The following is a 17825-nucleotide window of genomic DNA, read 5'->3' as shown; positions in this document are numbered from 1 at the left end:
TCAGACCATTTGAGAAGGCATCAGACGAGGGAGTCGGGAATGGTGGGGATGACAAGGGGACGGAAGTGAGAGATGGTGGGGAGGATGAAGGAACACGGGAGGGGGGTAATGGTGGGGAAGGACGAGGAGACGGGAAAATTTGGGATGGAGGGGACGAGGGGATGGGGGAATGGAGAATGGTGGGGAGGACAAAGGAACTGAAAATTTTGAAATAATTCAAAATTAATATTCTCGCTCTTTTAACGCCCTTTTATTTAAATTATTTGCATAGCGAGAACCAATCTGTTGTCATACAAGACAAATTAATATCATTAAATTTAAGATCAACCTTGTCTCCATCATCTCAGAAAGGAGGACCAAATATAGCAATTATTTACCGAGTTCAAACATTGCGAGCGAGTGTGCATGCGCGAGCCAGCCGAGAGAGACTTGGCAGAGATAGACATCGTATTAGAAGGAGTGTCTTGGAGCTCGTGTAATTATCTTCTCATATTAATAGCATCCATGCATTAACGGATCTCAAGTAGACGTGACGGCTTCATCTTATTCCGGACACCACGTCCGGTCAAGGTAAGATATCCCTTTTTAATATAGTTGTGGCCTCAATTTATATGTTATATAGGGTGCCTTGTCGTTAGGATGCACGACCATCAAAATAACCTCGTAAGAGTCATTATCATATTCTATCCACACTAAATTACTAATATGTGTGGGAATATACACTCATAAATGGAAATTACATGTGATTCGCCTTTCAACTTGGGTTCTGGGCAGGAGAGATGACATTCCGCCAGCATGATCACTTGTCTTTAGCCTGCTTGTACAAGTTTGCTGTAACATATTTGCTGGATGCATGCTTCTATCAGCTATAACAGCTAAGCAGTTTCGTATTCTTCTAGTAGTTAAAACATTATTAATCTAGTGATTTATTATTGCATCATTTAATATTTTATTCCCATGTATATGTATATTTTATCAATTTACCCCCTTCCTCCAAAGATTGGTTAGGGAGACGGTTTTATAATTAACATTTATTTACAGTTCATTTTGAATGAACTATTATATATCATTTATATTTAATAAAAGAGATCCATAGGCACTGGTTCTCTAATTTTTCTTCTTAAAGAATGGTCCTTTGAAAAATTTAACATCATTATTACACCTGAGCTAGATTATCCCACACTCCCAACCCACACCACCAGTTTTTGTCTGGAACATCTCCTACGCCCTCAACACCAGTGTTGATCTCAGTCGACTCCCACACCCACCAGTGATGGTCTGAATTGACTCCCACACCCACACCACCAGTGTTAGTCAGGAGCGCCTCCTACACCCACACTCACCAGTGTTGGTCTGGAGCGTCTGCTACACTCACACCACCAGTGTTGGTCTGGAGCGTCTCCTACACCCACACCACCAGTGTTGGTCTGGAGCGTCTCCTACACCCACACCACCAGTGTTGGTCTGGAGCGTCTCCTACACCCACACCACCAGTGTTGGTCTGGAGCGTCTCCTACACCCACACCACTAGTATTGGTCAGGAGAGCCTCCTACACCCACACTCACCAGTGTTGGTCAAGCGCGTCTCCTACACTCACACTACCAGTGTTGGTCTGGAGCGTCTACTACACTCACACCACCAGTGTTGGTCTGGAGCGTCTCCTACACCCACACCACCAGTGTTGGTCTGGAGCGTCTCCTACACCCACACCACCAGTGTTGGTCTGGAGCGTCTCCTACACCCACACCACTAGTATTGGTCAGGAGAGCCTCCTACACCCACACTCACCAGTGTTGGTCAAGCGCGTCTCCTACACTCACACTACCAGTGTTGGTCTGGAGCGTCTACTACACTCACACCACCAGTGTTGGTCTGGAGCGTCTTTTACACCCACACCACCAGTGTTGGTCAAGCGCGTCTCCTACACCCACACGACTAGTATTAGTCAGGCGAGTCTTCTACACTCACACTACCAGTGTTGGTCTGGAGCGTCTTCTACACCCACACCACCAGTGTTGGTCTGGAGCATCTTCTACACTCACACCCACCAGTGTTGGTCTGGAGCATCTCCTACACTACTATATGCAGTGTTCTCAATGTGCTGCATAAAATGTTTTCAAGGTGTTGTATACAATGTTCTCAAGTTAAGGTGCTGTATTCAATGTGCTCAAGGTCCTGTATACAAAGTTCTCATATAGCTGTATACAATTTTCTCAATGTGCAGCATATAATGTTCTCAAGGTGCTGTATACAAAGTTCTCAAGGTATTGTATACAGTGCTATCATTGTGCTGCCTTTTTTTCTGTCACTGATCTTTGACTTTTACTGGTTTTTCATTGATGATTTTTTACTATAAATAGATATACCATATCTCTTGACGACATATTATATACTTTTTATATAATCTTTTATTGTGAGACTGTTGTGGTCAATAGACCAAAATAATATCTACAACTTTCAATGTATCATTAAGCTTAACCTCACCAGGTTACAACTGGGTGTCATTCAGGCCGCAGGTTTTAGTGTCATGTAAAAAACTAACAGTGTCCTTCACATTATTTTAAATGTTAATATTATGATTATTTCTTAAGTTTTTAAATTGTGCATAATTAAATTAAATATAATATTTAATAGAATGGAGATTAGATATTAAAACTAAGTTGTATAAAATAAGGGATAAAAAGAGCGTGTGTGGAGTCGCGAACCACGACCCGCAAGGTGGCAGTGGTTCACCCTCACACTCGGCCACCCTGCTCTGACCTCATAATATTCAACACTTATATTTATCATAAATTTGTTCAAATTACTATTGTACTCACCAAGTTGTATTCACCTAGTTGTGCTTGCGAGGGTTAAGCTTTGGCTCTTTGGTCCCGCCTCTCAATTGTTAATCTACTGGTGTACAAATTCCTGAGCTTCTCAAGCTCCATCATATCTACATTTGAAACTATGCATGGAGCCAGCCTCCACCACATCATTTCCTAGTGCATTCTATCTACTATCTACTCTGACACTAAAAAAGGTCTTTCTAATGTCTCTGTGGCTCACTTGGGTAATCAGCTTCCACCTGTGTCCCCTTGTGTGTGTACCATCCGCGTTAAATAATCCATCCTTGTCTACCCTGTCAATTCCCTTGAGAATTTTGTATGTGGTGATCATGTCTCTCCAAGCTCTTCTGTCTTCCAGCAACGTGAGGTGCAGTTCATACTGCCTTTCCTCATAACTCATGCCTATTAGTTCTGGGACTAGCCTAGTAGCATAACTGCACTTTTGCCAGCTTCGGCTTGTGCTCACCTAGTAGTTTATCACCAAGTTGTTCTTGCACAGATTGAGTTCTGGCTCTTTGGGCCCATCTCTCAACTGTTAGTCAACTGATTTTTTTTTTTTGTGATTGACGAAGTATGGATTCTGGGTCCATGCTGGGGCAGCATGGCAGCATTTGCCTTACAAATGTGATATACAAGGTTCTGAAGGATTCCTTACACAGGTTTCTGAAGGTCATTCTGATGCTAACCAGCCTCGCATTCGCCATTTGTTGGACCATTCCTTCAGTTTGTTTAGGTTATATTTTAGCCTTATACTATCTTCTTCTGTCTTAATCCTCCTCTTAATTTTTGTATCATCAGGAAACATTGAGAGCAACGAGTCTATTCCCTCTGGTAGATCATTTACATATATATCAGAAACTATAGGTCCAAGGACTGATCCCTGTGGGACTCCATTGGTGACGCCTCGCCACTCCGAGACCTCACAGTGACACGCTGTCTTCTGTCTTCTAAGGTGTAGAAGACCTTTTGTCATGCAGTGTGAATAGTGTATTTATGTAAAATGTGTTTTTTTAGTTGCTGAAGTGGAACTGATGCAACTGTAATTTTTATGCGAGTTGAGTATTTGTTTGAGTTCTGTATATGTAATCTGAAAAAATAGATCTTCATGTGCAAGTGTGAAAGTTTATTTTTGGTTTATGAGACAATGTTTGGGTATTTTGTGAAAATTACGTTTGTGAAATTGAGTAATTTAGTGAGAGCGCATTTTGATTTTCTAAATTTATAAGCAATTTGCTATATTTGTGTAAATACCATACTCTGTGTAAAGGTTATACTTTGATTGTATATGCAATATTTGTGTAAATGGTATATTTGTGTGTGTAACTTACATATTTTGTATGTAAATGACATTTTATCTATAAATGACATATTTTTGTGCGTGAATGGCATACATTGTGTGTAAATGCTATATTTTGTGTGTAAAAAGTATATTTTGTGCATAAAAGGCATATTTGGTAAGTAAATGTGGTATTTTATGTATAAAATGGATTTTTTGTGTGGAAATGCTTTGTGTGTAACTGCTATATTGAGTGTAAATGTGTATGTGTTTTATACTGCGTGTTATTTACTTTGTGTATTTTGAGTGTAGGTACAAGTGTTGCATTTTGTGTTAATGATGTTAAATTAATATATTTTAGTGCGCCTTATCACAACCTAAGCTTTTTATTAATAACTAGTAATATTTATTTAAATGGGATATATACACCCTGCTTTATCCATATAAATAGTATGTAGGTGGGTATTTATTCATGTAATTACAATATTCGATGTGTTAAAATATAATAGGGAATTTAATAATGTTTCAGACTTGGTTGAATAATATGGTTACCTTACTGATTGGTATGCATTAATATGAATTAACAGTACACAATTTTAAGATTACTTGGGGTGAGTGAGCTGTGGGGTTTACTGAAATCATAATCTTAATACATTTCATTTATTATGGTACAATAATTTATAATATGGTATAAATTACATCTGATTAATGGAGCAAATAGTGGCAAAAAACAGCCTATTCTCTATGCATGTATGTGTTGTGGAGCATGTGTTGGCATGTATGTGTTGTGGAGCATGTGTTGGCATGTATGTGTTGTGGAGCATGTGTTGGCATGTATGTGTTGTGGAGCATGTGTTGGCATGTATGCATGTATTTGTGACTGTTGGTTCGGAAACAAGTTGGCTGATTTGCATAGCAAGATTAGGATTTTTGAGGTTCAGAAATGATTAACCAATGAATATACTGGCTAGGATGCAGCTGTATTGCCAGATGGATGAATTGCGGTGCGACATTTGGGCAACTATTTGACGGATGGGAGGACAGTTTACTAACCAATGAGCATAGCTACTAATCCGCTAAGCTGCCAGACGTACGATTCTGCTTAAATCGCGGTACGACATTTGGATAGTTAACTAGTTTTGAACTTAGCACTGCATAATGAACGATTACAGTTATACATGACTAGCGTATGAATACAAGTATTAGAATGATGAGTAGCTAGATGTATGCTAACCACCTGTAGAATATAGTGTACAATTCATCTACAGTGAAAATAACCGCTGTTACTCTCTGTGAATTACCCTGATTTGATATGATAGAGAAGCTGGAATAGAACTGCCTAGCAAATTTAAAATCACTGAATTTGCTATGACTGCCATCTGAAATATTATGCTTGTCTCCATTGCATTTTTAATTATGACTAGAATGTAAACACTTATTGCCAATAAAAATAATAAAAACGTATGAAATGTATATTCTTAAACCTGTGATGATGTGGTATATTCTTAAACCTGTGATGAGGAGGTATATTCTTAAACCTGTGATGAGGTGGTATATTCTTAAACCTGTGATGACGTGGTATATTCTTAAACCTGCGATGAGGTGGTATATTCTTAAACCTGCGATGAGGTGGTATATTCTTAAACCTGCGATGAGGTGGTATATTCTTAAACCTGTGATGAGGAGGTATATTCTTAAACCTGTGATGAGGTGGTATATTCTTAAACCTGTGATGAGGTGGTATATTCTTAAACCTGTGATGAGGAGGTATATTCTTAAACCTGTGATGAGGTGGTATATTCTTAAACCTGTGATGAGGAGGTATATTCCTAAACCTGTGATGAGGTGGTATATTCTTAAACCTGTGATAAGGTGGTATATTCTTAAACCTGTGATGAGGTGGTATATTCTTAAACCTGCGATGAGGTGGTATATTCTTAAACCTGTGATGAGGTGGTATATTCTTAAACCTGTGATGAGGTGGTATATTCTTAAACCTGTGATGAGGTGGTATATTCTTAAACCTGTGATGAGGAGGTATATTCTTAAACCTGTGATGAGGTGGTATATTCTTAAACCTGTGATGAGGAGGTATATTCTTAAACCTGCGATGAGGTGGTATATTCTTAAACCTGTGATGAGGTGGTATATTCTTAAACCTGTGATGAGGTGGTATATTCTTAAACCTGCGATGAGGAGGTATATTCTTAAACCTGTGATGAGGAGGTATATTCTTAAACCTGTGATGAGGTGGTATATTCTTAAACCTGTGATGAGGAGGTATATTCTTAAACCTGTGATGAGGTGGTATATTCTTAAACCTGCGATGAGGAGGTATATTCTTAAACCTGCGATGAGGAGGTATATTCTTAAACCTGTGATGAGGAGGTATATTCTTAAACCTGTGATGAGGTGGTATATTCTTAAACCTGTGATGAGGAGGTATATTCTTAAACCTGTGATGAGGTGGTATATTCTTAAACCTGTGATGAGGTGGTATATTCTTAAACCTGTGATGAGGAGGTTAGGTTAGGTTGGGGATGGACAATCTGGCCATTTTTTGAATAATAACATTTAATATACTACATAAATAAGTAGGATGCCAAGGCCTCATTGTGCATCTTATGACGTCACTCACAGTTGAAAATTCAGGTCGCCGTAAGCCAGTCACACATCTTTGTTAATGTGAGGCTATATTAATCCCTCACTAAATCGCTTTTGTGACGTCATGCGCCAGTAAAAGAACGGATCTAATTTCTATAGAATGCTTTTATTTATTATGGGATGGTTTGGTTTGTATGGTAGAGTTGAAGAATTAAATATAAAAAAAATATGTGCAAAGATACAATGAGCCAAGATATGAGTGGATACAAGGCATCATGGCATAGCCTGTGATAACACTTACCGAGAACAGTTGAGCTATTAAGAGATTAAGGGAATGTGCTAATGAGAGGTGGGGACCCTCCTTGGACCCGCTAATGACGTCATGGAAGGCTGAAAGCATCGTACCCCATTGGTGATCAGACCTCATTGGGGATGATGACGTTTTATTAAGGTTATGAGAACATCAGATTGAAGGTAAATGCAGAAGGCCTATTTTACACATACAAAGTAGCTCTTATATCTATGTACAATGAATGAGTATTTTGAGTGGGTATAGATGGGTTATATGTTACAGAAGGGTGTGGTGGCATGTTTTTGAGCGATTATGAGACGTATACAGGACTATCAATGTGGGAGGAATTAAATAAAAGTATCTGAGTGATGGTGTAGCCTGTTTTGAAAAATTATATAATAACATATATTCGCATGTACTTGGAGACTTCATTAGGGATTCAGTAGTATTCCCATGTCTGGGTCTGTTTCATACGAATGGCAGATGTGGATTTTCATTTTATTTCCAATGCTTGATAAACGATCCTTGAATAAAGATTGACAAAGTCTAAATTCTCTAGAAAAGGCGAATAATTAGGGGATGACATGATAGAGGTTTGCAAGTGGATGAATGTACATAACAAAAGGGATATTAATAGAGTATTAAAAGATTTAACACGAGACAGAACACGAAACAATGGATATAAATTGGGTAAGTTTAGATTTAGGAAAAGACCTGGGTAAATGCTGGTTCGGTAACAGGGTTGAACTCATTTCTTATGTGCATTATGCAATCTTAGCTAGAAAATGATCTTAGAAAATGGGAAACAATATGGAAATACCTAATTTAGGAAAACGAGTTTATTATGGAAAGATTAGGATGACGTCATTGTACATTAGGCTTGACAGAAGGCAGCCTTTTAATCCCCCTTGACATAAATATTGAAAATGAGAATAAATATACCATAACAGAAAACGCACTTATTCGGGGAAGATGAAGAATGACTGACGTTATTGACCATTAACGATATCTGTGCCGGGTCACCGAGGTAACGAAAATAAAGTGCGACGAAAGGCGGCCTTTTAATCCATTTGACACATATATTAAAAATGGGAATAAGTACACCATAACAGAAAACGGTCCTGTACAAGGAAGATGACGACTGGATGACGTCATTGACCATTAGCAATGTCTGTGCAGGGTCACTGAGGTAACGAAATTTTGGGTTGACTGGAAGTGGCCGTTTAATCCCCTTGGCCGAAATGGTAGGGACTAGGAGGATACCTTTTAATTCCCATTTTGGAAAATAATACATGATTGACGACAGCAATTGACAAAAAATATGGAAAAATGAAAAAAAAACACCCTCTGTGCTACGAGGGGCCGTTAGAAAAAATGAAGACCCCCTGATGCTACGAGGGGCCATTGGGATAAGCAGAACGGCCCCCTCATTGTGCCTATTGTCACTATTGATCACCATATACAAAATTCTCAAGGAAAATGACAGGATTGACAAAGAACGGATTATTTAACATGGGTGGTACACACACAAGGGGACACAGGTGAATGAGATGTATGTCAGATTTTGTGAAATATATCTTGAGATAATTTCGGGGCTTTTTAGTGTCCCCGCGGCCCGGTCTTTGACCAGACCTCCACCCCCAGGAAGCAGCCCGTGAGAGCTGACTAACACCCAGGTACCTATTTTACTGCTAGGTAACAGGGGCATAGGGTGAAAGAAACTCTGCCCATTGTTTCTCGCCGGCGCCAGGGATCGAACCCGGGACCACAGGATCACAGTCCAGTGTAATGTCCGCTCGGCCGACCGGCTCAAGGCATAAAATATGCCTATATATGATAAAGGCATACACAAATTTATACCAAAACATAGATGCAGAACTAGGAAATAGGATTGGTTCAATAGAAATTGCGAGAGGGCCAGAGACCAAAAGGCACAAAAATGGAATCAATACAGGAAGAGGCCAAACCCCCAAACATACCAGCGATACAAAGATGGGAGAAACAACTACATGGCAATAAAGAGAGAGGCAGAAAGAAATTTTGAAAAAGGGATTGCAGGCAAATGTAAAACAGAACCAGGTCTATTCTATAAATTCATAAACAACAAATTGCAGGTAAAGGATAATATTCAGAGGTTGAAAATGGGAAATAGATTCATGGAACATGAAAAGGAAATGTGTGAAACACTAAACGAAAAGTTCCAAAGTGTGCTTGTACAAAATTAAATCTTTAGGGAACCAGACACAATAAGAATTCCAGAGAACAACATAGAGCACATTGAGGTGTCTAGAGATGAGGTGGAAAAAATGCTCAAGGAGTTAAGTAAGAACAAAGCAGTTGGTCCAGTTTCACCATGGGTTCTGAGAGAATGTGCACCTAAGCTCAGCATTCCACTTCAACTGATTTTTCAGGCATCCCTGTTTAAAGGGTGCCTGAAAAGGCTAACATAGTTCTAATCTGCAAAAGTGGAAGCAGGGAAGACCCCCTTAATTATAGACCTGCATCATTGACAAGTGTAATAGTCAAAATATTGGAAAAAATAATTAAATCTAAATGGGTAGAACACCTGGAGGAAAACGATATAATATCAGACAGACAGTATTGTTTTCGATCTGGAAGATCCTGTGTAACGAACTTGCTCAGTTTTTATGATCGGGCCACAGAGATTTTAAGAGAAAGAGATAGTTGGGTTGACTGCATCTATCTGGACCTAAAAAAGGCTTTCGACAGAGTTCCCCATAAGAAGTTGTTCTGGAAACTGGAACATATTGGAGAAGTGATTGGTAAGCTACTAACATGGATGAAAAATGTCCTAACTGACATAAAAATGAGGGCCGTAATCTGAGGCAAGGTATCGGATTGGAGGAATGACACGAGTGGAGTACCTCAGGGTTCAGTTCTTGCACCGGTAATGTTCATTGTCTACATAAACGATCTACCAGTGGGAATACAGAATTACATGAACATGTTTGCTTATTATGTTAAGATAATAGGGAAGATAAGAAACCTAGATGATTGTCATGCCCTTCAAGAAGACCTGGACAAAATAAGTATATGGAGCAACACTTGGCAAATGTAATTTACTGTGAATAAATGCTATGTTATGGAATGTGCAATTGGAGAACATAGACCCCACACAACCTATAAATTATGTGAGAAATCTTTAAAGAATTCTGACAAAGAAAGGGATCTAGGGGTGGTTCTAGATAGAAAACTATCACCTGAGGACCTCATTAAGAACATTGTGCGAGGAGCCTATGCTACACTTTCTAACCTCAGAATTGCTTTAAAATACATAGATGGGGAAATACTACAGAAATTGTTCACGACTTTTATTAGACCAAAGCTGGAATATGCAGCGGTTGTATGGTGCCCATATCTTAAGAAGCACATTAACAAACTGGAAAAGGTGCAACGACATGCCACTAAGTGGCTCCCAGAACTGAAGGACAAGAGCTCGAAGAGAGGTTAGACGCAAGGCGATATGATCACTGCGTTCAAAATAGTAACAGGAATCGATAAAATTGATAGGGAAGAATTCCTTAGACCCGGAATTTCAAGAACAAGAGGTCATAGATTTGAACTAACGAAACAAAGCTGCCGGAGAAATATACGAAAATTCACTTTTGTAAACAGAGTGGTAGACGGTTGGAACAAGTTAAGTGAGAAGGTGGTGGAGGCCGTCAGTAATTTCAAAGCGTTATATGACAAAGAGTGCTGGGAAGACGGGACACTACGAGCATAGCTCTCATCCTGTAACTACACTTAGGTAATTACAGGTGGAAGCTGAGTACCCAAATAAGCCACAGAGACATTATAAATAACGTTATCAGTGTCCGAGAATATAGTAAATGGAATGCATTAGAAAGTGATGTGGTGGAGCCTGACTCCATACACAGTTCTAAACATAGATATGAAAAAGCCCAAATAGACTCAGGAGCCTATACACCAGTTGATTGATAGTTGAGAGGCGAGACCAAGGAGCCGCAGCTCAACCCACGCAAGCACAACTAGGTGAGTACAAGCCACAACGAAACAATCGAACAAGTGGGACGACCCCACGACCGTCTAGACGACCCCACGACTATGTGGATGACCCCACGACAATGGGATGACCCCACGATTGTCTGAATGACCCCACAACTGTCTGGATGACCCCAAGGCTGTCTGGATGACCCCACAACCGCCAGAACGACCTCACGACTGTCTAGACGACCCCACGACTATGTGGATGACCCCACGACAATGGGATGACCCCACGATTGTCTGAATGACCCCACAACTGTCTGGATGACCCCACGACTGTCTGGATGACCCCACAACCGCCAGAACGACCTCACGACTGTCTGGATGACCCCACGGCCGTCGGCATGACCCAACGATTGTCTGGAGAACCCCACGACCTTCTGAACAACCCCACGACAATGTGGATGACCACACGGCTTTCTGAATGACCCCAAGGCTGTCTGGATGACCCCACAACCGCCAGAACGACCCCACGACTGTCTAGACGACCCCACGACCATCTGAACCACCCCAGGACCGTCAGGATGAACCAACGACTTTGTGGATGTCCCCACTACTGTCTGGATGACCCCACCTTCGTCTGAATGACCCCACGACTGTCTGGATGACCCCCGACTGTCTGGACGACCCCACGACTGTCTGGACGACCCCCGACTGTCTGGACGACCCCACGACTGTCTGGATGACTCCGACTGTCTGGACGACCCAACGACTGTCTGGACGACCCCTGACTATCTTGACGACCCCCGACTGTCTGGACAACCCTATGACTGTATCGATGACCCCCGACTGTCTGGATGACCCCCGAATGTCTGGATGACCCTACGACTGTCTGGACAACCCTACGACTGTATGGATGACCCCCGACTGTCTGGATGACCCCCTGACTGTCTGGACGACCCCCCGACTGTCTGGACGACCCCCCGACTGTCTGGATGCCTCCCGACTGTCTGGATGACCCCCGAATGTCTGGATGACCCCCGAATGTCTGGATGACCCCCGACTGTCTGGATGACCCCCGACTGTCTGGATGACCCCCGACTGTCTGGATGACCCCCGACTGTCTGGATGACCCCCGAATCTCTGGATGTCCCAACGACCGTCTGGACGACACCGTTTTGTCTTCAGATGTAAAGTAGCTCGAACACATGACCAAAAGCTTCTTCCAGGACCCGTCCACAGCACTATTATTTATCCAGACCTCTACCATCTGGCCCTGAAGGACCTGTCACCACAGACCACATATTACTCAAGACCTCTACAATTATGTTACGACCCTGGGTTCTTAGTTGAAACTAGAGGTCAAATTGAGTTCCAAATAATCTTGTGAGAAGGATAGTTTGTTAACAATAACGTTTATACGCAGAGCTTCTCATACCTCGGTTCCGTCTACCTTGCCAGACGTAAGATGAATCTTGTTCTCACAGAGCATTTAGACTTTGAGCTTGTTGATTAATAAATAAAATATTGAACTAGTTGTTAGCTATTCTTAGAACTGTTAAAGTAACTAGTAATGAATGTTGGTGAAAATTTGTAATGTTTATAGCTGTACGATCAGCTAGGCTCCCTTCCCGGCAACATATTTAAGAGAGCGGAGGAGGCTGTTCTCCTTCTCACTTGTTCTGGCTGTTGTGGTGTTCACACTCTCTCGTAGTCTCTGTACTCCTCTTCCTTCTCTCTCTCCCCTTACCTTATCCTGATTCTCAGTTCTACAAGATAATTACCTTATACTGTGTTACCGGGCTCTGGCAAAGTGTGTAATTAGTTCTTGTGTAGCCTAAGCTAGTGTTTATATCTCTAAGATTACTCTAGGGTGTTTTAGTGAAACCATGTGTGATCAAGTTTTACCAGGCTACTTAGAGCCTTTAGTATTGTCCTTTTCCAAGTAGTCTTTACCCAAGTTGCTGTTGTAAACCTTGCATCCTGTCTATGTGGTCCAAGGTGATTAACGTAAGGAAGAGTGGTAAAGTGATTTATTGTATTAATGTATATAAGGGGTTATTAGAGGGTTTAATAAATAAGCTTGATTTTGAGAAGTATCCATTCATCCTGTTGAAGTGGTGTAGATGATTTGCTAATAGTCTATAGACCTGTAATTTAAAACATAGAATCATTACTAGGAACCTTGTTCCTTGGGGGCGGGCCTATCTATCCCACTATTCTAGATACATCTTGACTCTAGCTATTGGCCCTTCTCAGTACAACCACTGCCCCCATAACAAATTACTTGTTCAATTACAAAGTAAGATTACAATTACTCCGTATTGAAATCTGACAGTGAAATCACTTTCACTGTCGAGTTGACATTGTAACACTGTAAGGTGTTTGGTTTAGTTTAATACATACATAGAGTACATGAGTCACAGACAGGGATTAGAGAAGGCGCCAGTTGTCTGCCTGAGATCTCACACCTCAAAGCGTTAATGACCTCAAGTGACCTGAGGTCAGATCATGAGAATTTCACCTTGCTTCCGCTAACCTTATAATGGTAGCCTGTTAGCCTTCAAACAGGCCGACGTTCAAGGAGTGGCTTGGTAGAGAGCCGGAGGCTATCTACTTGTGGGCGGAGTTAGCTACTAGGTTCCCCAATAAATACTCGGAGAACTACCGATTCGAGAGCATTAAGCATTAACGAGACAGACAGAACGGCAGCCAGCAGAGCAGAGGAGACGGCCCTAGCAGGGAGGCTGTCGGCCAGCAGGGCGGGAGTCTCTGTCAACTACAGACCCCCCCCCTCTCTATCCAGCTATAGGCAGAGACACTTGGTGAGTTGAGCAGTAAGGTGACTTGGTCGTGTTTACATATGTTGTGTGATGATCAGGGGCAGTCAAGTTTAGGGTTCTCGAATTCTTGGATGATGACTCACTTTGCATATTAAACTGGAACATTTTAATTGAATTGCTAAATTATGATACTTCAGGTGAAATATAATTATGAATTTATTATTTAAATTGTGTTTAACTTTGTTCCCTAGAGCTTTGAGTTGAGGTGAGAAAGCCTCTGTGGTTACTGGTTTCAAGATATTAATGAGTACATGTTTGGAGTTGATACATGGTAATAACATCTTTTGAGAATATTGTGATACAGACAAGTTCCATTCCTTGTCTTGTATGTAATGATCATGAATGGATGGTGGCAGCATTTCGTCTTCTACTATCTACTCTTCTACTTCTACTATCTACTCTTCTACTTCTACTATCTACTCTTGTACTTCTACCTATCTACACCTCTCCCTCCACCCCCTCTCTAAACTCTCACTTTCAACTAATGACCCTCCTCGCTCCTCTCACCTCTCTCCCTCTCACCCCAAGCCCTCACTAATAACTTCACTATTCATTTCTTTCCTTTCGTTTCCTCTTATACGTTTGTGGTAATGATTATGTATTCTAGAGTTCTCTCTAGAGTTTCGGGTAACTGATCAAGTGACGGTGCCTTGAAGTCTTAGCACCTAGGTAGTCAAATACCTAGGTTACAAGGTGTTGAACGATAGAGGTTGCCTTAGGAACTCTGGAGTTGCTCTAGAATAGTTAGCTAACTGAGGACGGGATAACGGACTAGAGAGAGCTGTTTCCCCCGGCCTCGTTAGTTAACTGGGGGGTGGAATAATGGACAAGATAGAGCTATTTCCCCCACCCCCCGTTACAACATGACCCACAACCTGTCACCAAAAGCTAATAAATAGGTAATATAAGAACTGCCATTTGGAATCTGAACAATGAGACGTTCAGATCTTGAATTTCGCGTATGTAAAACTATTGCAGGAATATAAGGCAACAGTATCGAGTCCTTATCTCATTAAACATATAACGAAGTTCGAGAATATTTAGAGGCAAGCCAACTTACTGGTCCCAGAACTGAGAGGTATTAGCGTCGAGGAGAGACTACGGATGTTCAGCTGCACGCTACTCAAAGAGAGAAGAAACAGGAGAGACAATCCCAGCATAAAAATACTCAGAAAAGAAAGGACAAACAAGGAGAGACTATTTAGCAAAGGTAGAACACGAACTTGGACCATTGATGGATACTAACAAAATGAGCCACCTGTACCATGTGAGAGGTTACAGGAAAATATTCCTCCAGAGGAACTATTCCTCCATGTTGGGTATAAAAAAGTCGAAATTTCAAACTGTGAATACTTGCAGAGAGCCAGAATTTGGCTCCAAAATATAGCTCAGGCCTCGAAATTGGGATATTTGGGATATTTCGAAAACTGCAGGGGAGTTTGTGCAAAATGTGACTCAGTGCCGCTTTCAGGACTTGGCATATGTTAGGTATAAAATGTCGTAATTTTAAACTGCGAATACGTGCAAAGAGCCAGAATTTTGCTTCAAAATATGGCTCAGGCCTCGAAATTAGGATGTTTGGGATATTTTGAAAACTGAAGGGGAGTTTGCGACAAATGTCACCAAACGCCGCTTTCAGTACTTGGCATATGTTGGGTATAAAAAAGTCGTAATTTCAAACTGCGAGTACGTGCAGAGAGCCAGAATTTGGCTCCAAAATATGGCTCAGGCCTCGAAATTGGGATATTTGGGATATTTCGAAACTGCAGGGGAATTTGTTCGAAATGTGACTCACTGCCGCTTTCAGGACTCGGCATATGTTGGGTATAAATGTCGTAATTTCAAACCGCGAATACGTGATTAGAGCCAGAATTTGGCTCCAAAATATGGCTCAGGCCTCGAAATTGGGATGTTTCGGATATTTTGAAAACTGCAGGGGGGGTTTGCGACAAATGTGACCAAACGCCGCTTTCAGTACTTGGCATATGTTGGGTATAAAAAAGTCGTAATTTCAAACTGCGAATACGTGCAGAGAGCCAGAATTTGGCTCCAAAATATGGCTCAGGCCTCGAAATTGGGAGGTTTGGGATATTTTGAAAACTGGGGGGGCGTTTTGGGACAAATGTGACCAAACGCCGCTTTCAGTACTTGGCATATGTTGGGTATAAAAAAGTCGTAATTTCAAACTGCGAATACGTGCAGAGAGCCAGAATTTGGCTCCAAAATATGGCTCAGGCCTCGAAATTGGGAGGTTTGGGATATTTTGAAAACAGCAGGGGGGTTTGGGACAAATGTGACCAAACGTCGCTTGCAGTACTTGGCATATGTTGGGTATAAAAAAGTCGTAATTTCAAACTGTAAATACGTGCAGAGAACCAGAATTTGGCTCCAAAATATGGCTCAGGCCTCAAAATTTGGATATTTTTATGATATTTCGAAAACTGCAGGGGAGTTTGTGCGAAATGTGACTCACTGCCGCTTTCAGGACTTGGCATATGTTGGGTATAAAATGTCGTAATTTCAAACCACGAATACGTGCATAGAGCCAGAATTTGCCTCCAAAATATGGCTCAGGCCTCGAAATTGGGATGTTTGGGATATTTTGAAAACTGCAGGGGGGATTGAGACAAATGTGACCAAACGCATTGGCATATGTTGGGTATAAAAAAGTCGTAACTTCAAACTGCGAGTAAGTGCAGAGAGCCAGAATTTGGTTCCAAAATATGGCTCAGGCCTCGAAATTGGGATATTTGGGATATTTCGAAAACTGCAGGGGAGTTTGTGCGAAATGTGACTCACTGCTGTTTTCAGGACTTAGCATATGTTGGGTATAAAATGTCGTAATTTCAAACGGCGAATACGTGCATAGAGCCAGAATTTGGCTCCAATATATTGCTCAGGCCTCGAAATTGGGATGTTTGGGATATTTTGAAAACTGCAGGGGGGGTTTGGGACAAATGTGACCAAACGGCGCTTTCAGTACTTGGCAAATGTTGGGTATAAAAATGTCGTAATTTCAAACTGTGAATACGTGCAGAGAGTCAGAATTTGGCTCCAAAATATGGTTCAGGCCTCAAAATTGGGATATTTGGGATATTTCGAAAACTGCAGGGGAGTTTGTGCGAAATGTGACTCACTGCCGCTTGCAGGACTTGGCATATGTTGGGTATAAAATGTCGTAATTTCAAACTGCGAATACGTGCATAGAGCCAGAATTAGGCTCCAAAATATGGCTCAGGCCTCGAAATTGGGATGTTTTGGATATTTTGAAAACTGCAGGGGAGATTGAGACAAATGTGACCAAACGCCGCTTTCAGTACTTGGCATATGTTGGGTATAAAAAATTCACAATTTCAAACTGCGAATGCGTGCAGAGAGCCAGAATTTGGCTCCAAAATATGGCTCAGGTCTCGAAATTGGGATATTTCGAAAACTGGAGGGGAGTTTTTGCGAAATGAGACTCACTGCCATTATCAGGACTTGGCATATGTTGGGTATAAAATATCGTAATTTCAAACGGCGAATACGTGCATAGAGCCAGAATGTGGCTCCAAAATATGGCTCAGGCCTCGAAATTAGGATATTTCGAAATCTGCAGGGGAGTTTGTGCGAAATGTGACTCACTGCCGCTTTCAGTACTTGGCATATGTTGGGTATAAAAATCGTAATATCAAACTGTGAATACGTTTAGAGAGCCAAAATTTGGCTTTAAAATAAGGCTCAGGCCTCGATATTGGGATGTTTGGGATATTTTGAAAACTGCATGGACGTTTGGGACAAATGTGACCAAACGCCGCTTTCAGTACTTTGCATATGTTGGGTATAAAAAAGTCGTAATTTCAAACTGCGAATACGTGCAGAGAACCAGAATTTGGCTTCAAAATATGGCTCAGGCCTCGAAATTGGGATATTTGGGATATTTTGAAAACTGCAGGGGGGGTTTGGGACAAATGTGACCAAACGGCGCTTTCAGTACTTGGCAAATGTTGGGTATAAAAAAAGTCGTAATTTCAAA

General features: G+C 41.3%; 1 non-coding gene across 1 annotated transcript in view; it reads right to left on the bottom strand.

The window, feature by feature from the left end:
• LOC123751039 (uncharacterized) overlaps positions 1-8278 on the bottom strand; it is a 33242-nt gene extending 24964 nt beyond the window's left edge. Inside the window, exons 1-2 of the transcript XR_011226211.1 lie at positions 8265-8278; positions 6238-6534 (exon numbers count right to left, since the gene is read on the bottom strand). This is a non-coding gene — a transcript (uncharacterized protein). The remainder of the gene's footprint in view (positions 1-6237; positions 6535-8264) is intronic.
• Positions 8279-17825: the final 9547 nt, after the last annotated feature.

This window comes from Procambarus clarkii, unplaced genomic scaffold, assembly GCF_040958095.1.
Source record: "Procambarus clarkii isolate CNS0578487 unplaced genomic scaffold, FALCON_Pclarkii_2.0 HiC_scaffold_96, whole genome shotgun sequence".
NCBI lineage: Eukaryota > Metazoa > Arthropoda > Malacostraca > Decapoda > Cambaridae > Procambarus > Procambarus clarkii.
The sequence above is the reverse complement of the archived record's forward strand: the minus strand, read 5'-3'. Positions and strand labels throughout refer to the sequence as shown.